We start from the raw sequence: 24,119 nt of genomic DNA, 5'->3' as shown, positions 1-24,119 counted from the left end.
TTTCAGAGAGCGGGACCAGAGGCAGTGGTACGCGCTATTTTAGAGCTGCAGGGCTGCAAACACACACAGGCTCCTGCTTCACCACTGCCACCACTGCCGTTGCTGGGGTCAAGGCTGTGAGTTGTAAACCGGCTGCGGAGCTGTATAGCAGCATATAGCTGCACTTAGGCACCTTTAGTGTGTTAATATTATAAATAGACTCTCTTAGTCAGTGTGCTGGTGCCATTTCTCTCCTGACTCTCCGTATTACCAGGTCTGGGTCACTGCCATAGGGGGCTGGAATAGGCTGTAGCCAGGTACAGATATATATATATATATATATTTATATATCGTGTGATAAAGCTAATTATTTATCTTATAACATTCACTATATATTGGTAAGAGACTCAGTACACAATGGGCGTACGGGGTACCGTAAGGGTACGCGCTTAGCGTAGCAGATGCTAGGCCGTGGTCGAGACGCACGAGTGGCACGTTCGCTCACGGCTTACGCTGGGTATCGAGCACGCTATAGGTGGTCCGAGTACCGTAATGCTACGCTACTAGCGTAGCGGACGCTGTGCCCACAAGAGGAACACAAGCGGCGCAGATGCTCACAGGATGACACACAGTAAACCTTGTATGCAACACAATGAAGGGATATACTTATACTGTAATGATATAACGCTTCTTAACTTTGTTAATATAAAAGCTGCTTGAGCGATTGAGACGCTCCGAATACCCTTAGCAATGTAATGATAAACACACAATACCTTGTAAGGTTCCAAAACCTTTATCTAGATGATTTTAGTATGTAAAAGGGGAAACAGTTACAGCTTATACACTACAGCACTAACATAAAACACCTAAACAGAATAACTGAAATTATACAATATACAACAGTTTCTTAATCCTACACAATAACAGAGCGAGAGAGAGTATGGCAAATACAAACAGAGAATAAGTTGGTTACAGAGAAAAACTTACACACTGGGGAATGATCGCTGCGCAGTCCTGGAACCAGCTCTCTAGCTAGTCAATGATGAAAACCGTTGTGGAGAGTAGACTGAGCAGGGCCAGGCTGGCTGTTCTTATATACACTACATACAGTACACTACAAAGGGCCCTACAATCTCATTGTTCATAGGACACAGGAATCTGTCTTCACATTATAACAAAAGGTCATAGGTTGATTCGAACAGGTGGGTTGTGACTATGTCATACTGCTCAGGTGGGAGGGAATCTCAGGATTCCCGCCGCATGGATAATGAACTGAAAATACAGTAAATGTCCATAAACTTCTTATAAACATAACTGTTCGCAGGAGCGATTAATCTCTTTCAAACCAATACCGGGATGTTACTAATAATATACTCTACCGTTGCATACTAAACACCACTGCTCAAAACCTGTCTGACCCTTCGTATCATGTAAAGAGGAATCTCTCTGTCCATGAACCAATTACACTAAACAAACTCACTGATATTATTAAGGAGACCATAACCTATAAAATACATTATTTGGATTAACTATGTAACGATCGAGTCGCCCGCCAGACGCACACAAACTCTACCGTAAATGCACATACCACGCGCCTGAGTGCATGACCGTGGAGGCGCCGTCACGCAACTGCGAATATGCGCATGCACGGGAGAGAATGTGCACGTGCAGTGGGCAAGCGCATGGGGTTAGTACAAGGCGATGAGAATAACGATATTTTTCGACTTTGACAGTCCACCCTTTGGCAGTCACCAATAACTGCCACTTCCTAAACAAAACAGAAAAATATATGTCATCATGTAAACACCTTTTTATGATTGGGTAAGGGAGGAGAGGAGAAGGTGGGAAAAGTATGACCTAGTGAGACAGTATAAGCATGTGTGTATGAAATTTATGTTTGAGGGGTCATGTATCATCGTGCCGTACGTGTTTTAAATCAAGCTTCGAGGTATTGCGAAGTATACATTTGAATCCTTCTTATCCCGTATTAAGGGTCTGTGGATGGGCTGTCAAACTCTACCGAGCTCTTTTCGGCTTTTGGTCGCAACAAATGGGGGAGCACATTTAGTTGATGATACATGAAGGGGGGGGGACATGTGAATGCTAATATGTGAGAATCACCTGTCGACTATGTGAGATACTACCTGGAGGTTGTAGGGATGAAGATAAGAAACAATCGTCATAAATGCAGTCGTAAACTATGTGAGTTTAAATAAACAGTCGCCGATTGAGGTCTTGTCTGATGTCTTGTCTGATGTACATGTTGTCTGATGTCTCTCGGTGCTTTTGTTGTAAATAGCGAGCAAAAGCTGTTCCATTGTCCATAAAATAACAGTCTCTAAAGTATTGGGCTTTCATAAAAAGTTAAAGTCACTAGGGATATTGGGGGTCTGTGACATAGTTCATCAATGGTCTGTATAAAAGAGGTTGTCAAATTCTTCTTCCAAGCGGATGTCTTTGTACCTTGGAGAAAAACAAAGGAGAAACGGGTGAAAGAAACGGACCGTGGAATCACATTTTCATCACAACATTGTCTCTATCGTTGGGTAATAAATCAAATTAGTTGTTGTTATTACAGTGTCCTCGCTCCTCAGACTCATCACTCTGGTACTACCTTTACACTTCGTTAAAGCCCGAACGCATCTAAATATCAGACCAACCAATATGACGACTCCCAGAATACACAAGAGAAATTTCCCTACATCCATTATAGTACCTTGGGCCCATTCTCCTAAACCAGAGAACCAATTTCGTGGGTTCAACGATGACACCCAACTGGTCAGCTCATTACCCACAGCAGCGAGTGTGAGATTGTGTTTCCTTCGAAACTCCCACTTTAATTGCAAAATGTCATCCATCTTTTGGTCTATGACCTCGGCCGGGTCCTCAGTGCTGTTTGTAATATACGTGCAGCACTTTACTCCATATTGAGTTGCTAGGGTAACACAATACCCGCCTGTCACTGCTGTGAGATAATTGAGAATCATCCTATGCTGAACCATCTCTGTTTTGTAGGCTTGTAACTCTTTCCCAGTGTACCTGAACGTGTCGTCATACATTTCGGTGATATTGTCTAACAAGTTTGCTAGCGCAGATATATATCTATAATTTATCACTCCTCTGGCGGTACGAGTGATATCCAACGCGAGTAGGAATTGAATCCCGGTGGATTCATGGATCAGATCAGAGGCCGGATGCTCTGTCCTCTCTATCAGGTGCCGTTTAACGACATGTTCATAATGAGTGTGAGTATAAGGAGCTTGGGCACCGCGGTGAATGTCTTTCATTTTGTTATGGGATACAGTCATTACTTCAGGCAGTACTTTTCCAATGTAACACAATCCCTCTGAGTTTGGGGCAAGCCACTTTTCTCTGACGTCCTAGTGGATGCTGGGAACTCCGTAAGGACCATGGGGAATAGCGGGCTCCGAAGGAGGCTGGGCACTCTAGAAAGATCTTAGACTACCTGGTGTGCACTGGCTCCTCCCACTATGACCCTCCTCCAAGCCTCAGTTAGATTTCGTGCCCGGCCGAGGTTGGATGCACACTAGGGGCTCTCCTGAGCTCTTAGAAAGAAATAGACTTAGGTTTTTTTATTTTCAGTGAGACCTGCTGGCAACAGGCTCACTGCAGCGAGGGACTAAGGGGAGAAGAAGCGAACTCGCCTGCTTGCAGCCGGATTGGGCTTCTTAGGCTACTGGACACCATTAGCTCCAGAGGGATCGACCGCAGGCCCAGTCCTTGGTGTTCGGTCCCGGAGCCGCGCCGCCGTCCCCCTTACAGAGCCAGAAGCAAGAAGATGGTCCGGAAAATCGGCGGCATGAAGACTCAGTCTTCACCAAGGTAGCGCACAGCACTGCAGCTGTGCGCCATTGCTCCTCTCACACACTTCACACTCCGGTCACTGAGGGTGCAGGGCGCTGGGGGGGGGGCGCCCTGAGGCAGCAATAAAAACACCTTGGCTGGCAAAAATACCTCAATATATAGCCCCAGGGGCTATATATGAGGTAAATACCCCTGCCAAATTCCATAAAAAAGCGGGAGAATAGGCCGCGTAAAAGGGGCGGAGCTATCTCCCTCAAGCACACTGGCGCCATTTTCCCTCACAGCTCCGATGGAGGGAAGCTCCCTAGCTCTGCAGTTTACAACACAGAAAAGGGTTAAAAAAGAGAGGGGGGGCATTTAATTTAGGCGCAGTATACATTATATAAAAAAAGCAGCTATAGGGGACATAACTCAGTTAGTTTCTGCATTATATAGCGCTCTGGTGTGTGCTGGCATACTCTCACTCTGTCCCCCCAAAGGGCTTTTGTGGGTCCTGTCCTCGTTTAGAGCATTCCCTGTGTGTCTGCGGTGTGTCGGTACGGCTGTGTCGACATGTTGAATGAGGAGGCTTATATGGTGACGGAGCAGAGGCCGATATATGTGATGCAGCCCCCTGTGGGGCCGACACCAGAGTGGATGGATAGGTGAAAGGTATTAACCGACAGTGTCAACTCCTTACATAAAAGGGTGGATGACGTAACAGCTGTGGGACAGCCGGCTTCTCAGCCGCGCCTGCCCAGGCGTCTCAAAGGCCATCAGGGGCTCAAAAACGCCCGCTCTCTCAGATGGCAGACACAGATGTCGACATGGAGTCTGACTCCAGTGTCGACAAGGTTGAGACATATACACAATCCACTAGGAACATCCGTGACTTGATCCCGGCAATAAAAAATGTGTTACACATTTCTGACATTAACCCAAGCACCTCTAAAAATGGGTTTTTAGGTTTGGGGAGAAAAAACAGGCAGTGTTTTGTTCCCCCATCAGATGAATAAATGAAGTGTGTGAAAAGCGTGGGTTCCCCCGTTTAGAAACTGGTAATTTCTAAAAAGTTACTGATGGCGTACCCTTTCCCGCCAGGAGGATAAGTTACGCTGGGAGATATCCCCTAGGGTGGATAAGGCGCTCACACGGTTGTCAAAAAAGGTGGCACTGCCGTTTTAGGAACGGCCACTTTGAAGGTACCTGTTGATAAAAGACAGGAGGATATCCTGAAGTCTGTATTTACACACTCAGGTACTAGACGAAGACCTGCAGATCGTGCTGCTGCAGCGTGGTCGGTGACCCTGTCAAACATGAGAACATATTAAAGACGTCATCTTATATATGAGGGATGCACAGAGGGATACTTTGCCGGCTGGCATCCAAAATGAATGTAATGTCCATTCTGTCAGGAGGGTATTAGAGACCTGTCACGGGACAGGTGATGCTGACTTTAAAAAGATTCTGCCTTATAAGGGTGAGGAATTATTTGGGGATGGTCTCTGGGACCTCGTATCCACAGCCACAGCTGGGAAGAAATATTTTTACCTCAGGTTTCCTCACAGACTAAGAAAGCACTGTATCAGGTACAGTCCTTTCGGCTTCAGAAAAGCAAGCGGGTCAAAGGCGTTTCCCTTCTGTACAGAGACAAGGGAAGAGGGAAAAAGCTGCACCAGTCAGCCTGCTCCCAGATTCAAAATTCTTCTCTCGCTTCCTCTGAGCCCACAGCATGACGCGGGGGCTCCACAGGTGTAGCCAGGTACGGTGGGGGGCCGTCTAAAAAAATGTCAGCGATAAGTGGGCTCGCTCACAGGTGGATCCCTGTTTCTTTCAAGAAGTATGTCAGGGGTACAAGCTGGAATTCGAGATATCTCCCCTTAGCCGTTTCCTAGATTATGGCTTGCCGACAACTCCCTCAGGCAGGGAGGCTGTACTAAAGGCAATTAATAAGCAGTATTCCCAACAGGTAATACTCAAGTGCCCCTACTTCAACAAGGACGGGGTTACTATTCTACACGGGTTGGGGTACCGAAACCGCATGGTTCGGTGTGACCCATTTATATTAAAATCCTTGAACACATACATAAAAAAATTCAAGTTCAAGATGGAATCGCTCGGGGCGGTTATTGCAAGCCTGGACGAGGGGGATTACATGGTATCCCAGGACATCAAGGATGCTTACCTGCATGTCCCCATTTACCATCCTCGCCAGAAGTACCTCAGATTTGTGGTACAGGATTACCATTACCAAGTCCAGACAGGACAGTGCAAGGCACCGAGGGTGTTTACCGGGGTAATGGCCGAAATGATGATACTCCTTCGAAAAAAGGGAGTTTTAATTATCCCGTACTTGGACAATCTCCTTATAAGGGCGAGGTCCAAGGAGCAGTTGCTAGTCGGGGTAGCACTATTTTGGAAAGTGCTACAACAGCAGAGTTGGATTCTAAACAGTCCAAAGTCACAGCTGGTTCCTATGACACGTCTACTGTTCCTGGGGATGGTTCTGGACACAGACCAGAAATAAGTGTTTCTCCGGGAGGAGAAAGCCAAGGAGCTGTCATCTCTAGTCAGAGACCTCCTGAAGCCAAAACAGGTATCGGTGCATCATTGCACGCGAATCCTGGGAAAAAGGGTAGCTTCCTACGAAGCAATCCCATTCGGCAGGTTCCATGCAAGAACTTTTCAGGGGGACCTGTTGGACAAGTGGTCCGGATCGCATTTTCAAATGCATCGGCTGATAACCCTGTCTCCAAGGACCAGGGTATCTCTAAAATGGTGGCTGCAGAGTGCCCATCTTAAGGAGGGCCGCAGGTTCGACATACTGGACTAGGTCCTAGTGACCATGTAGGCCAGCCTTTGAGGCTGGGGGCAGTCACACAGGGAAGAAAATTCCAAGGACTTTGGTCAAGTCAGTTGACTTCTCTACACGGGCAAGGCCTCTGCTTCAAAACCAGCCGGTACTGATCCAATCAGACAACATCACGGCGGTCGCCCATGTAAACCGACAGGGCGACAAAAGAAGCAGGATGGCGATGGCAAAATCCACAAGGATTCTCCGATGGACGGAAAATCATGTGTTAGCACTGTCAACAGTGTTCATTCCCAGAGTGGACAACTGGGAAGCTGATCTTCTCAGCAGACACGACCTCCACCCGGGAGAGTGGGGACTTCATCCAGAAGTCTTCCAAAGGATTGTACACCTTTGGGAAAGGCCACAGGTGGACATGATGGCGTCCCGCCTCAACAAAAAGCTATAAAAGATATTGCGCCAGGTCAAGGGACCCTCAGGCGATAGTTGTGGACGCTCTGGTAACACCGTGGGTGTACCAGTCGTTTTATGTGTTCCCTCCTCTGCCCCTCATACCAACGGTATTGAGAATAATAATAAGAAGGCGAGGAGTAAGAACGATACTCGTGGTTCCGGATTGGCCAAGAAGAGCTTGGTACCCAGAACTTCAAAAAATTATATCAGAGGACCCATGGCCTCTGCCGCTCAGACAGGACCTGCGGCAGCAGGGGCCCTGTCTGTTCCAAAACTTACCGCGGCTGCGTTTTAACGGCATGGCGGTTGAACGCCGGATCCTGAAGGAAAAGGGCATTCCGGAGGAAGTCATTCCTACGCTTATTAAAGCTAGGAAAGAGGTTACAGCAAATCATTATCACCGCATATGGCGGAAGTATGTTGCATGGTGTGAGGCCGAAAAGGCCCCAACAGAGGAATTTCAACTAGGTCGATTTCTGCATTTCCTGCAAGCAGGAGTGAATATGGGCCTAAAACTGGGCTCCATTAAGGTACAGATCTCGGCTCTGTCGATTTTCTTTCAAAAAGAACTAGCTTCAGTACCTGAAGTTCAGACTTTTGTAAAGGGAGTGCTGCATATTCAGCCCCCGTTTGTGCCCCCTGTGGCACCTTGGGATCTCAACGTGGTGTTGAGTTTCTTAAAATCACATTGGTTTGTACCACTAAAAACCGTGGATCTGAAATATCTCACGTGGAAGGTGGTCATGTTATTGGCCTTGGCTTCGGCCAGGCGAGTATCAAAATTGGCGGCTTTGTCCTGTAAAAGCCCTTATCTGATTTTCCATATGGATAGGGCAGAATTGAGGACTCGTCCCCAGTTTCTCCCTAAGGTGGTGTCAGCGTTTCACCTGAACCAGCCTATTGTGGTGCCTGCGGCTACTAGGGACTTGGAGGACTCCAAGTTGTTAGACGTGGTCAGGGCCCTGAAAATATATGTTTCCAGGACGGCTGGAGTCAGAAAATCTGACTCGCTGTTTATCCTATATGCACCCAACAAGCTGGGTGCTCCTGCTTCTAAGCAGACTATTGCTCGTTGGATTTGTAGTACAATTCAGCTTGCACATTCTGTGGCAGGCCTGCCACAGCCAAAATCTGTCAATGCCCATTCCACAAGGAAGGTGGGCTCATCTTGGGCGGCTGCCCGAGGGGTCTCGGCTTTACAGCTTTGCCGAGCTGCTACTTGGTCAGGGGCAAACACGTTTGCAAAATTCTATAAAATTGATACCCTGGCTGAGGAGGACCTGGAGTTTTCTCATTCGGTGTTGCAGAGTCATCCGCACTCTCCCGCCCGTTTGGGAGCTTTGGTATAATCCCCATGGTCCTTACGGAGTTCCCAGCATCCACTAGGACGTCAGAGAAAATAAGAATTTACTCACCGGTAATTCTATTTCTCGTAGTCCGTAGTGGATGCTGGGCGCCCGTCCCAAGTGCGGTGTATCTGCAATACTTGTACGTAGTTATTGTTAACTAAATCGGGTTATTGTTGAGCCATCTGTTGAGAGGCTCGGTTGTTTCATACTGTTAACTGGGTTTCATATCACGAGTTATACGGTGTGATTGGTGTGGCTGGTATGAGTCTTACCCGGGATTCAAAATCCTTCCTTATTGTGTACGCTCGTCCGGGCACGGTGTCCTAACTGAGGCTTGGAGGAGGGTCATAGTGGGAGGAGCCAGTGCACACCAGGTAGTCTAAGATCTTTCTAGAGTGCCCAGCCTCCTTCGGAGCCCGCTATTCCCCATGGTCCTTGCGGAGTTCCCAGCATCCACTACGGACTACGAGAAATAGAATTACCGGTGAGTAAATTCTTATTATACGCCTTTCTCCCGCATATGAAATATGCATCATCGGGGAGAACATATGGGACAGAGTGTGACATTACCATGTTACAAATTTTCCATGTGAAATCTCCAAACCCTAACTCTCCCATCTGTCTAGTACACGTATAAGTTTGTACGATATGTGCACAGTATCCTGGTGATACTTCTCCAACTGGCATGGTCCTACTTCCTAGAGTGTACCTATACCGGAAGTATTTTCCACTGTTGGCTATCTGGCGTATAAGCTCTGTGTCTATGGGCATTCTATCGGCTCTATATGAAAATGTCATGGTTTGATTACTCCATGACACTTCCCAATTTCCCGGCTTTCGGGGATTGGAAATGTTAAAGCATACTAAGGACTTATCCACATGATATTGGTGGAGCTTCAAACTAGGAGGACTAGAGATATTAAACCTCTTGTCCACTGGCCTCCCACCACTTAACTCAAGTACCTCTCCTACAGTTAAAGGGAATGGTACTAGTCCTGCTTTGCTATGACCTTGAGGTACTTGAGAGCATACCCAACAGTCTGTCTGGTTTAACACTTTACCCACTAAGGAGTGATAGTCACTCAATGGATGCCGATCCATGTGGACATTAAAACTGGACTGACATTTCTTGATGCACCCATCCTCAACTATATTGTCACAATGCCTACAGATGCAGTTCACTTCAGCTAACAATCCTTCACAATTCCTTCTATTGTCAATGCTACCAGATCGTTTTCTGATACTCGCCTTTACTTGGTGATTATGTTGCTCTTGGAAAACTACGCCTCCATCCTGGTCATCAGAACCCATTCCCGATCCTTCCTCGACCTCCATGGTACTCTCACCGAAACAGACTGCTCTGGTCAACATCATGGTCAACAGGAAAATCCGGATCACAGTCTCTTGGGGCAAGTCCATCTTATAGGAGGAAAAGGAGAAAAATAAGAAGGGGTAAGGAGAATAGGAGGGAGATGGGAACTGGAGAAAATAACAAAAGGGAAAAAGAAATCTGGCTCGACAAACGCCTCCGGTCTTATTATTCTCAGCGCTCAGGTGTCGTCTCAACCTTCCCGGAACAGACACTCTAGTGATACAACCTCTACCGTCTGTTCTTTATCACGGGACCTCTCTGGGTCAGCAACCTTTTTACAATGAGACGAATGGACCCAAGTCTCTCTCTCGGCAACCTTCAATGCTGTCGTGCTGGTCAATAAGACTTGATATGGTCCTTCCCATCTGTCAATAAGGCAACCTGAGAATAGAAAATTCCGTATCATTACATAATCCCCAGGTTCAATGTCATGACAATTACTGTCTGGCAAATCGGGAATCACCAACTTTAGATTATCATTCTGATTCCTCAATTGCTTACTCATCTTAACCAAATACTTTACAGTTACTTCATTGTTACATTTCAAATCATCCTGGGGGTTAATCATAACATGGGGTTGTCGACCAAACAGAATTTCAAAAGGAGACAGATTAAGAGGGGACCTGGGAGTGGTTCTGATGCTGTATAATACGATTGGCAAAGCTTCGGGCCACAACAATCCTGTTTCAGCCATTACCTTGCTTAATTTGTTTTTAATAGTGCTGTTTACTCTTTCCACTTTCGCACTCACCTGGGGGCGGTACGGAGTGTGCAGCTTACTATTAATTCCCATCAACTTACACATTGCTTGAAAAACTTCACCTGTAAAATGGGTACCCCTATCACTCTCAATGATTCTAGGGATACCGTACCTACACACAAATTCCTGCACATTTTTCTTTGCAATAAACACAGCGGTATTTGTGGCCGCGGGAAATGCTTCAACCCAATTTGAGAACACGTCAATACAAACCAATACGTACTTTACATTTCTACAAGGTGGCAATTGTATGAAATCAATTTGTATTACCTGGAAAGGAGCATCTGTAGGAGGGATATGGGATGGCTCTGTTGGTATTGCCTTTCCGATATTCTTCCTCAAGCAGGTGAGACATGTCATCGCTCTTTTACCCGCATGGGAAGAAAATCCTGGGGCGCACCAATAAGCTCTTACCAACTTACACATTCCTTCTTTGCCTAGATGAGTCAGCCCATGTGCCGCTTCCGCTAGACTTGGAAGGTATGCTCTGGGTGCCACTGGCTTACCCTGTCCATCTGTCCAGAGTCCTGAGGACTCCTGGCCATATCCTTTTGACCTCCAAACTGCCTTTTCTTGTGGTGAACACAAATTTTGCATTTCATATAATTTCTGTGTGTTTACAGTGTTACATACCATCAGTTGTGTGCTGTCTGTCTGTATGGGGGTACTGGCTGCTGATTTAGCAGCTTCGTCTGCTCGGCTGTTACCAAGTGATACCGGGTCTTGGCTATACGTGTGAGCTTTACACTTGATAACACTCTGTCGGGTTCCTGTATCACTGTTAGAAGTCTTTTGATGTGGGCTGCATGTGCTACAGGTGTGCCAGCTGCCGTCATGAAATTTCTGAGGCGCCATATGGCCCCGAAATCATGGACTACTCCGAAGGCGTACCTAGAATCTGTGTAGATATTGGCTGACTTGCCTTTAGCCAATTCACATGCTCTGGTTAGGGCAACCAGTTCAGCAAATTGTGCTGAGTGTGGTGGGCCTAGGGGTTCCGCTTCTATGGTACCTTGGTCATCTACGACTGCGTATCCAGTACACAAGTCTCCCGAGTCCGTCTGTCTGTGACAACTGCCGTCAGTGTAGAAAGTAAAATCTACATCTTCCAGTGGGTTGTCACTGATGTCAGGCCTTGCCATGAAATTTTGGGTCAAATATTCCATACAATCATGTGTGTCATTTTCCTTACTAAATCCTCCTTCACCATCACTCTCATCCTCCACCCTTTGTGGCTGTCCAGGCACACCTGGGAGATATGTTGCAGGATTTAGTGCGCTGCATCTCTTTATGGTGATGTTTACCGGGGCCATTAATGCCAATTCCCATCTTGTAAACCGCGCTGATGAGACGTGTCTGGTTTGGGCAGAATTCAGTAAGGCTGACACTGCATGTGGTGTATGAATTGTGAGGTTGTGTCCTAGCACTACATCTTCGCTTTTATTTACTAGCAATGCTATTGCTGCAACACTTCGCAAGCATGTGGGGAGGGATCGCGCTACCGTGTCTAGCTGAGTGCTATAGTAAGCTACCGGCCTGCTGGCATCACCATGTTTCTGGGTTAAGACTCCTGCCGCGCACCCAGCACTCTCTGTTCCGTACAGCTCAAAGGGTTTTCCATAATCTGGCATGCCTAATGCTGGTGCCTGCGTTAGGCACTGTTTAAGTCTCTCAAATGCCATCTCAGACTCGTCTGTGTGCGAAATCCGATCAGGTTTGTTTGATGAGACCATCTCCTGCAAAGGCAGGGCTAGTATAGAAAACCCTGGGATCCAGTTACGGCAATACCCACACATTCCTAAAAACGTTCTAATCTGTTGCTGGGTTTGTTGCAGGGTCATGTCACGAATTGCTTGAATTCTATCAGCGGTGAGGTGTTTCAGTCCTTGTGTCAGACAGTGTCCCAAATACTTTACCTTGGTCTGGCATAATTGTAACTTATCTTTGGAAACCTTGTGTCCGGTGTCTGAAAGATGAAACAGGAGTTGTTTCGTATCTCTCAGGGATGATTCAAGTGAATCTGAACACAGCAGTAGGTCATCTACGTACTGTATTAATATTGATCCACTCTCAGGTTGAAAAGACTGTAAACAATCATGCAAGGCCTGTGAGAAAATACTTGGACTGTCAATGAAACCTTGTGGTAATCGAGTCCAGGTGTACTGTACTCCTCTGTATGTAAATGCGAATAAGTATTGACTGTCAGGGTGCAGAGGTACCGAGAAGAAGGCGGAGCAGAGGTCAATCACAGTGAAAAATTTGGCAGTGGGAGGGATTTGCATAAGGATGACCGCTGGATTTGGCACTACGGGGAATTGACTCTCAACTATTTTATTGATCCCTCTTAGATTCTGCACTAATCTGTAACCCCTCCCCCCACTCTTTTTAACAGGGAAGATGGGACTATTGGCAGTGCTGGACGTCCTTACCAGAATGCCCTGTTGTAGCAAGCGCTCTATTACAGGGTAAACTCCTAACTCCACCTCTGGCTTCAGAGGGTATTGTGGGATTTTTGGAGCTATCCTACCATCTTTTACTTGTACAACTACTGGGGCTACGTTTGCCATTAATCCAGTGTCTTGTCCATCCTTGGTCCAAAGTGATTCCGGTATCTGGGAAATCATTTCCTTTACTTTGGGTGGACACCTATTTACAATAACAGTGTGTGACATTAATCTTGTTGGGGAGTCTAGCATATCCTGCACTTCCTGAGCGTGGTTCTCGGGTATGTCCAAGAACACACCTTCAGGAGTACAATATATGACACATCCCATTTTGCACAGTAAATCTCTCCCTAGGTGATTAGTCCGAGCCGATGCAGCCAGCAGAAAAGAATGCTTGGTGTGCAAAGGCCCTATCGTAATCTCTGCAGGTTTGCTTAAAGGGTAGTGTTGTACTACTCCTGTTACTCCCATGGCTGGAATTGTTTTACCAGTGGTTCTCATGCCCATGGTCGAATTTATCACTGACTTGGCCGCCCCCGTATCTACAAGGAAATTTAGAGATATACCAGCTACATCAATTGTGACCTCGAGTTCACTTCCAAGGCTCGCAATTAATTTCACTGGCTGCAGACTACAGGTGTGGCCCCACCCCTATTGTATGTGGTGACCTCCCTGCATTGCGCTGGCAGCTATTACCTGTGAAGGGGGTAAATGGGAACTATCAGAGACTTGCCAGTCTCTTCTTGGGGGATACCTTTTTGTTTCCCCTGCGTGTGGGTCATAACTCCATCTCTGCGGTCCTTGATCCCAATTTCGTGTGTCATGTCGTTGTCTAGGGGTTTGGTATGAGTTTTGTATATTTTTCACTCTACAGTCTCGTGCAAAATGTCCCTCTTTGTGACAATTATAACAAACTACCACATTTTACTTACCCACAGGGGTCTGAGACTTATGCTGAGTTGGCCTTGTGGTAAGGGCCTGTATACTTACGGCCATCAGCTTATCACTCTGCGACTCCCTGTGTCTGGTGATGTTCCGATCATGATCAATAGCGGCCTCTCTCAAAGTAGCCACCGACAAACCTCGCCAACATGGTTGGGTGGTCTGTACCCTCATCCTCAATACTTCCTTTAAACCATCCATTAACACAGATACTGCTACTTCTCTATGATTCACATTTGTCTTAATGTCTTCTATCCCTGTATACTTAGACATTTCCTGCAGTGCCCGATGAAAATAATCAGCAGCTATTTCTCCCTCTTTTTGCTTGATGGAGAAAATTTTGTTCCATTTAGCAACAGCTGGGAAATATACTCCCAGCTGTAAATTAATTATTTTCACATTATCTTGATTGTACTCCTCAGTAAGGGGTACCTCTTCATCTAGTCTACAGTCAGCTATAAATCTCGCTGAGTCGACATTGGAGGGTAAACCTGCCCTCAGCAATGTCCGCCAATCTTTGTTATTGGGCTCCACAGTATTTCCTAGCTCTCTAATGTACTTCTGGCTTGCAACTAGATCTTTCCTAGGATCAGGGAATTCAGACACCATTGATCTTAATTCTGTTCGGGAAAAGGGGCAGTGCATGGCGATGTTTCTGACAGGAGTGACTCCTGAAGTGTCAGTTTTCCCATTTGGTACTGCAATTACCCTAACGGGATTAAGTTCAATAACATCATTTTGAGTAGATTCTACAACATGTGGTGTAATGGTTTCTGCATAGTGTACAGTGCCGTACTTACCAGTTGATACGACCTCACCTGCCCCTCCACTAGGGGCCTTTGATACTGCTCTTACTGGTTGGGCCGTGTCCACTGTTGTTTCTGCTATGGTGGCTGCTAGAGAGAGTGCCGATATTGTTGTGGGCTCATCCTCTTGGTCACAATCCTGGGGAAAGTTTAAAACAGGGCACAGCTTGCACGGGTTAGTATTAGCATCAACAATCTTAGTTACATTATTCTTAACATCTATACAGTTACTAAGTGCATGTTTATCATACACCAGTGTGCCGTTCTCTGTAACCACTTTCTCTCCCGTTATGTATGGTGGTGGTGGTGGTGCGGTGGCTATCAGTTTCCTGATAGGGTTAGATCCAGCCGCTTGAGCCAATCCTCTTTGTATTTCACCTTCCTGTTGCCATAATTGTAAACAATCAGAATGTTTGATCCGTCTCTTTGCAGATTTAATGAGACATATCCTTCTCCTTAGATTTTGTAACATCTCGGGGCAAAAACTGCCTACCCGTGGGAACTTTTCCCCGTCATGCACAGTCATTCTTTCCCATTCATCGCACAAAACCTCTGTGTGTGAACCGCATTTCTCACACATGATATACCTTGCCGACCCTATTGGCCGGTTTACTAAATCAACCTGAACCAGGGTTGATCGCCCCCTACCTGAACAACTGGCCCCCATCTTTGCAGGTGTTGCTTTCACTACCTCTGACCTTCAAATCAGGGTCTTCAGCGAACCCTTACAAAAACCAAGATGTCCGGGGTAGGCCGACGGTGAAAGTTCAACCGAGTGCTTTCACACACTTCTCGCCCACGTTGGCAAGTACTTCAATCACTGACTCAGAGCTGCTGTACCCAACCTAGGGCCCCTATGAACCTTTATTTACTGGGGCGTTGTGGGAGTAGGTTACCCGTCCCCAGCAAGTATCGGTTGTAGAGAATTCCTGAGTGACCAGCGAACCTCCCTTAAAATAAAAAAAATTTACACAAATCACGTTAGAATGTACAAATAGCATTTATGACCCCTCTAGCGTACGCAAATGGTACTGGGTCAAGTTACAAACTAATGCACACAATTACATGCGGTACAATCGTACTGCACATAAGCAACTAATCTTATGTGTGGAACGACCAACGGAATCGAAAATTACGGCTGCGAATTCCTTCAGCCAGAGCTTGATGGCCTATATGGGTACTGCACCAACCCTCCTGTGGTTGTGCTTCTTGACTCTATCTATAGCGGACTTCCTAGTCTGCTGTACCTAGACCTCCTGGTCTGTCTCTCTGGACCTCCTGGTCTGCTATACTCTAATGCTCTTACTTCAATATTTAACAAGGGATGCCTCCCAAGCCACCACGCGCCGTCACTTTCACGAATGTACCTCACGAGAACTCGACTTCTAGGTTCCAACCAAAAATGAGAAACTTAGATATATATATATATGCACACACTCTTTCACCTCATATACTCTTTACTTTCGTTTCTGTACCGAAATCCCTTTCATTCAGTATCGCAGTCTAGTCCCGAAAGGAGTTACAACTAGAGAAGGATTTATTACGCTAAAATTTTGGACACTGAGATTGACTTGCGCTATTATCGCGTTGCTTCCGTATCGCCTACTAAAACAATACTATCATGTGATTTGTATTACGTGGGCGTACCCATACGCTCCGTTGCGTAATATACGCTACGTGTGTAAGCCCTTGCGTCGCGTACGCTTGTCCCGCCCTTTGTTAGGGACACGTGTACACAGGCCAGACACGTCCACAGTAACACAAGTAACATGTTTCTATCAATGCAAATGATATTTAACTGTAATCATTTACTGAACACAACACAGATTTCCCTTGTATCTTAGGCAAAGCCGTGTGCGTGTTTTACAAATTACTCCCTTACGTATTATTTTTACTTTTAACTACCAATAGCAACAAATCTTTCTCAGCACGTTATCAATGATAAATGGCAAACAGGAAGGCGAGATGTGAAATTACACAAATGAAAAATGCAGGTGTGTGCGTGTGTTGCTTACGCAAGGTGTATCAAACAGAAATAAAACAGTTTTAAATGACAATAGCGTACTGTTCTTACCTTCCGGTTCCGGATTCCACCAGCACTCCTACAGCATAGCGATGCAGACGCTTATCTAGTCAGCACTACCGTATCCCTCACCACCAACACGGATACGAAGGGATACTGCCTTCCCGCCCTTTGCTGACAGATAAAGTCTGCTTGTGTTCGCTAGAGCGGATATTTGGAGGACGGACGAGCAGCCAATTGATAAAGCTAATTATTTATCTTATAACATTCACTATATATTGGTAAGAGACTCAGTACGCAATGGGCGTACGGGGTACCGTAAGGGTACGCACTTAGCATAGCAGATGCTAGGCCGTGGTCGAGACGCACGAGTGGCACGTTCGCTCACGGCTTACGCTGGGTATCGAGCACGCTATAGGCGGTCCGAGTACCGTAATGCTACGCTACTAGCGTAGTGGACGCTGTGCCCACAAGAGGAACACAAGCGGCGCAGACGCTCACAGGATAACACACAGTAAACCTTGTATGCAACACAATGAAGGGATATACTTATACTGTAATGATATAACGCTTCTTAACTTTGTTAATATAAAAGCTGCTTGAGCGATTGAGACGCTCCAAATACCCTTAGCAATGTAATGATAAACACACAATACCTTGTAAGGTTCCAAAACCTTTATCTAGATGATTTTAGTATGTAAAAGGGGAAACAGTTACAGCTTATACACTACAGCACTAACATAAAACACCTAAACAGAATAACTGAAATTATACAATATACAACAGTTTCTTAATCCTACACAATAACAGAGCGAGAGAGAGTATGGCAAATACAAACAGAGAATAAGTTGGTTACAGAGAAAAACTTACACACTGGGGAATGATCGCTGCGCAGTCCTGGAACCAGCTCTCTAGTTAGTCAATGATGAAAACCGTTGTGGAGAGTAGACTGAGCAGGGCCAGGCTGGCTGTTCTTATATACACTACATACAGTACACTACAAAGGGCCCTACAATCTCATTGTTCATAGGACACAGGAATCTGTCTTCACATTATAACAAAAGGTCATAGGTTGATTCGAACAGGTGGGTTGTGACTATGTCATACTGCTCAGGTGGGAGGGAATCTCAGGATTCCCGCCGCATGGATAATGAACTGAAATACAGTAAATGTCCATAAACTTCTTATAAACATAACTATTCGCAGGAGCGATTAATCTCTTTCAAACCAATACCGGGATGTTACTAATAATATACTCTACCGTTGCATACTAAACACCACTGCTCAAAACCTGTCTGACCCTTCGTATCATGTAAAGAGGGATCTCTCTGTCCATGAACCAATTACACTAAACAAACTCACTGATATTATTAAGGAGACCATAACCTATAAAATACATTATTTGGATTAACTATGTAACGATCGAGTCGCCCGCCAGACGCACACAAACTCTACCGTAAATGCACATACCATGCGCCTGAGTGCATGACCGTGGAGGCGCCGTCACGCAACTGCGAATATGCGCACGCACGGGAGAGAATGTGCACGTGCAGCGGGCAAGCGCATGGGGTTAGTACAAGGGGATGAGAATAACTATATTTTTCGACTTTGACACGTGAATACTGTAATTGTATTTGATTGTTGTTTAAAGTGTGGTACTTAGCAACATGTCTGTCAGCAAGCCTCTATGTAATGTATGCAACATGCTACCATCATCAGCAGATTCCCTGCAGTGTACCCAATACTCAATACCTTCACAGTGCATAAATAGTGGGTCTGATTGGGTGGAATCTTTTAAAGCAATGTTTGATGATATTAAGACTGAATTAGCCACTGCAAGACAGGAACGTCAAGCCCTTAGACAGTCTTTTGACGCTGGAAGGTCTGCTCCTAGCAATCTCAGACAGCCCACTCAGGCTCCTCAGAGGATCCCCCACAAGCGTACTCTTCCTTTTCTGCAATCTGACTCTGATTCAGAGTCCCAGGAATGGGTGGAAATGGAACAGGAAGGTTTCCTAACTCCAGGGGTTGAGGCCCTTATTAACGCTATACGTGACGTGCTTAACATGCCGGATAAGGAAGCAGACTCTCAGGAGGAATTGCATTTTAATGTGTTGCCTAAAACCTCCGCCACATTCCCAGAGTCAAAAGAATTGGAAACCCTAGCTAAACAGGCATGGGTTAACCCTGATAAAAAAAATCCTCATCCCCAGGAGGGTGTTAAATATCTTTCTTTTCCCAGCAGAGAATAGGAAGGTGTGGGAGAATCCGCCTTTGGTAGATACGTCTGTCTCCAGACTATCCAGAAAATTAGTGCTCCCTGTACCTGGGGACATTTCTTTAAAAGAACCAACTGACCGCAAGATTGAGAATACCCTCAAATATTTGTATTCTGCAGGCGGAGTTGTGCAACGCCCCATGGTGGTCTGTTGATGGATAGCAAGAGCAATTGTAAAATGGTCGGATTTTGCTATCAATAGTTTTGACTATCTTCCTCAGGAAGATATCCTTATGCTAATGCACTGTATTCAGGATGCAGCGCAATTTAATTGTGAGGCTGTTAAAGAGCTCAGTATCCTTCATGGTCGTACGACGGCCTTAGCGGGCTCAGCTCATAGAGCTTTATGGCTAAAACAGTGGTCGGCATATGCGGATTCTAAGAAGGGAGTGGAGAACCTCACATTCATTTGGTGAGGAGCTTAATAAGTGCATCTCTCAGGCCAAGTCATGGATGGATTCTGAATCTCCAGAAATCTCATCTGATCCTGTCTCAGAGAATCCAGTTTCTGGGAATGATTCTGGATACGGTACAACAAAAGGTATTCCTTCCCAGGGACAAGGCATTGGCCATCCAGAGTATGGTCCGCTTAATCCTGAGATCAAGGAAAGTGACCATCCACCTGTGCGCCAAGTGCGGTAAAGATGGTGGCCTTATACGAGATGATTCAAAATGGCAGGTTTCATGCCAGGCCGTTTCAGCTGGACTTGCTGGACAAGTGGTCAGGATTGCATCTGAGGATCTATCAGCGGACAACATTATCTCCGAGAGCAAGAATTGCTTTGTTGTGGTGGCTTCAGATGCCACACTTACTCGAGGGCTGGAGTTTGTCCATCCCTGGACTTTGCTCATGATGGATGCCAGCCTCCGGGGCTGGGGGGCAGTGACCCAGGGGGTCCAGTTCCAAGGGAAGTGGTTTCTTCAAGAAGCGAATCCCACGATCAACATCCTGGAACTCAGAGCAATTTACAATACTCTTGTTCAGGCCTTTCCATTGCTTCAAAACCGCGCAAATCAAGTACAGTCGGACAACGCCATAGCAGTGGCCTACATAAACTGACAAGGAGGAACAAGAAACAGACCCACCATTTGGGAAGTGTCAAGGATTCTCCATTGGACGGAGCTTCATGTAAGATAAATCACGGCAATTTTCATTCTGGGAGTGGACAATTGGGAAGCGGACTTCCTAAGCAGACACGACCTTCACCCAGGAGAGTGGGGTCTTCACCCTCAGGTGTTTCGGCAAGTAATTCACAAGTGGGGATGTCCACAGAAAGACCTGATGGCATCGCACCTCAACAGGAAGTTCCGCTGGTATTGCTCCAGAACAAGTTGTGGAATTGGACGCTATCACGGCTCCGTGGGCATACAAGTTTGTATATCTGTTCCCCCCTGATACCCCTCATTCCAAAAGTGCTAAAAAGACTTAAAAAGGAAAGAGTTCAAGTGGTTCTAATAACTCCGGATTGGCCTAGAAGGCCCTGGTATGCTGACCTCCTAGACCTGTCTCTGGATGATCCGTGGCCACTCCCTCTGATAAGAGTTCTGCTACAGCAAGGTCCTTTCGTTTATCCAGACTTACAGTGGCTGCATTTGACAGCATGGAAGTTGAGAGGGCGATATTGAGGAGGAAGGGTTATTGCTACCCCCGGTTATTGCTACCTTGCTTCAATCCCGAAAACGGATAACGTCAAAGCAATACTACCGTATTTGGAAAATGTATGTGGAGTGGTGCGAAAATAAGGGTTACCCTCCAGTGGAATTCAGCCTTAGTAGGTTTCTCTTCTTCCTGCAAGCAGGAGTAGATCTGGGTCTCTGTTTGGGTTCTATGATTGTCCAAATCTCAGCTCTCTCGATTTTCTTTCAGAAACAACTGGCTTCGTTGCCTGAGGTGCAGACCTTTTTACAGGGAGTTCTGCATATACAGACACCATTTGTCCCTCCCACGGCTCTGTGGGATCTGAATGTGTTTTTTTCCTTTATCCAATCTGTTTGGTTTGAACCTTTACAAAAGGTGGAGTCGAAATACCTTACATGGAAGAGAGTCACGTTGTTGGCGTTGGCCTCGACTAGACGTATCTCGGAGTTGGGGGCTTTATCTTGTAGGAGCCCTAATTTGGTATTTCATGAGAACAGGTCGTAGCTTAGAACTCACCCACAGTTTTTGCCTAAGGTGGTGTCAGCTTTTCACGTCAAACAGCCAATAGTGGTTCCTGTGTTGGGTGACACCTCTGCTGCCTCCTGTTCTCTGGACGTGGTCAGGGCGCTCAAAATTTATGTTAATAGGACTGCTCGTAACAGGAAAACACTCACTGTTTGTTTTGTATAATGCGACCAAGATTGGTCAACCTGCTTCTATATAGTCCATTGCTAGATGGCTTTGGTCAACTATTCAATAGGCCTATTCTTTGCCTGCTTTGTTATTTCCAAAGTCAGTTCATGCCCACTCGACAAGATTGGTGGGTTCATCCTGGGCAGCTGCCCACGGGGTTCTTGGCCTTACAATTGTGCCAAGCAGCTACTTGGTCAGGTTCGAACACCTTTATTAAGTTTTATACATTTGATACCCTGGCCGAGAATGACCTTCAGTTTGGTCAGGCAGTATTTTTTTGAAAGCATATTTATTGAGTTTTTTTCAAAGCAACAAAGGAAGAAACATACATTTGTGCTTTCTCGGAAACAGGATAAAGAAGACAATCAAACAAGTCAAAGATGAGACAGGCATAACATGATGTTTCTTACTAATAATAGTACAGTACAATAATCAAAATGGTTCTGCAATAGAGAAGGCTGAGAGTAAAAAATGGAGAAAAACAGAGCTGATGAGGCAACCTTCAATCAGATAAGAAAGAAATTACACCTAGCACAAATAGTATATAAAGAAAAAAAGTAAAATAGAGAGGATAGACAAAGAAGGAGCAGGAAGGACTAACTGGGAAGGGAAGAAGGGGAGGGACATAGGGTACGGAGTCTGTGTCGGCTTAGGCCATAGAAAAGCATTTTTGCAACAGGCATATAATAATATAAGGACAAAAATTATAAGAGAATTCACAAATCAGGTCCGGTGAACAAATGTTAATATAGTAAACAAGTATATTTAAGGGTCAGTGGCAATGCGACGTAGTAAGAACCATTTTGTCGAATCAAGTAGAGATAGCACATGTTGTTGATGGGAAGGATCCAAATATTCTATAAATGGGCCCCATTTTTTGTAAAAGCGTATAACATTACTGTCAACATTGGCCAGATTTGACTGGCTATCTGAGTGTAAGGTACGAATAAAGCATAAACGCAAAGTTTCAAGCCTAGGGGGAGATTTGACAAACCAATTAGTAAGAATTAACTTTTCCCTAAAGTTAGAATAACATATAGTAATGGGATAAGGTGTTTGTGTTGAGGAGGGATGCCCCAATCAGTGAAAATTAGTCCAAGCATTGCTTTGCAATTTAGCTTTAGTTTGAGATGGAATATGGAGTTAATAAACCATAATACTTTATACCAGAATTTTTTTCTTTTAGGGCAGTTCCAAAAACAATGTAGAAACAAAGCATTGGGAGTCCCGCATGTTAGACTGTTCCCGGATTCAGAAGGAACCATACTGTATGTTTTCTTTGTCCTGGTGCAATTTAGGCTCTATGCGTAAATTTAACATGTGTCTCTTGAAGTTGTGTTGAATGGAGCACTTTGAGAATACTAACAGAATTATCTGTCAATACTTTGTGAGATATGGGAGAAAGGTAATCCGTCTCCCAACTCCTAACAGTCAAAGCCCATCGCTTTGTTTCAAATCCAGACAAGATGTCCCAATAAAGATAACAGGTTTTATAAGGGGAAAGCGAAACTAAGACAACAATTTGTATGAGAGGGTCAACACCAAGGGTCGGGTCATATGAGGGGGGTAAGGAGAGGACATAATGTCTTAATTGCAGGTACATAAATGAGTCTGCACGTGGGACTTGGTAATTGTTAATTAAGTCAGAAAAGGACATTAATACACCCCCAGGATCAAATACATCTTTAATTAATGCAATGCCTTTATGTTGCCAATGGAAGAACCTCGCATTGTCTTGAGCCACTTGAAAACAGGGGTTGCCACAAAAGGAAATAAATTTAGAGTGAGCCTGGTTTCTCTTAAGTGATTTGTTTATATACCACTATGCCAAATAGGTATCCCAAAAGAGAGGGTTAGTACGGACAGACATAGGAAGAGTAGTTTTAGGGGTGTGTAATAGAGCACGAAGATCATACGGAGCACATAGTGTTTGTTCTAAAGCAAAATTAGAGTAGGTAGAGCGAGAGAGTAGCCAGTCAAAAATATATCTAAATGCTACAGCCTTGGTAAAAACAGATATATCCAGTACAGCTAGACCACCCACACTTTTGCGTAGTTTAAGTTTGGCCAAAGCCACATGAGGTCTCTTACTTGACCATAGAAATTTGGTAAAAAGTTTCTCGCAATTTCGGATGTCTGGTTTCGTCAAAGCGTATGGTTGCATTTGGATAAGATAAGAAAGCTTAGGAAAAATAATGCTTTTCAGTACAGCAATTCTTCCCATAAGGGACAATGGTAAAGGAGACCAGGCTTTGTGTTGCAATGTTTTGTAGAAGAGGAGTAAAGTTAAGGGCATAGACACTGGAGAAAGGGCGGAATATATATGCCCAAATATTTCAATCTGCACATACTATGTTTGAATACAGACAGGACAGGAGAAGAGGGAGAAGAAGTGAGAAGAGCAGACGCAGAAGAGGATAATGGGAGGAACTCAGACTTGTCATAATTGATTTTAAAACCCGAGAAGAGGCCAAAGGAATTAATGGTGCGAAGAATGGCCAAGATGGAGACTAGAGGATCTGAAATAAACAATAACATATCATCCACAAACAATGCTTTTTTAAGGGAGTGGTGAGTGATACTTATACCATGAAAATCAGGGAGGGTGCGGAGAGCAATCGCTAAGGGTTCAATGGCCAATGCACATAATAGTGGGGAGAGGGGGCAGCCCTGTCTGGTGCCTCTGCCCAAGGGTATGGGGCGGACAGGTATCCATTACATATAATTCTAGAGTGGGAATCAGTATACAGCATACACAAAAGAGA

This window comes from Pseudophryne corroboree, chromosome 1, assembly GCF_028390025.1.
Source record: "Pseudophryne corroboree isolate aPseCor3 chromosome 1, aPseCor3.hap2, whole genome shotgun sequence".
NCBI classification, from domain to species: domain Eukaryota; kingdom Metazoa; phylum Chordata; class Amphibia; order Anura; family Myobatrachidae; genus Pseudophryne; species Pseudophryne corroboree.
Note: the sequence above shows the minus strand (reverse complement) of the source record.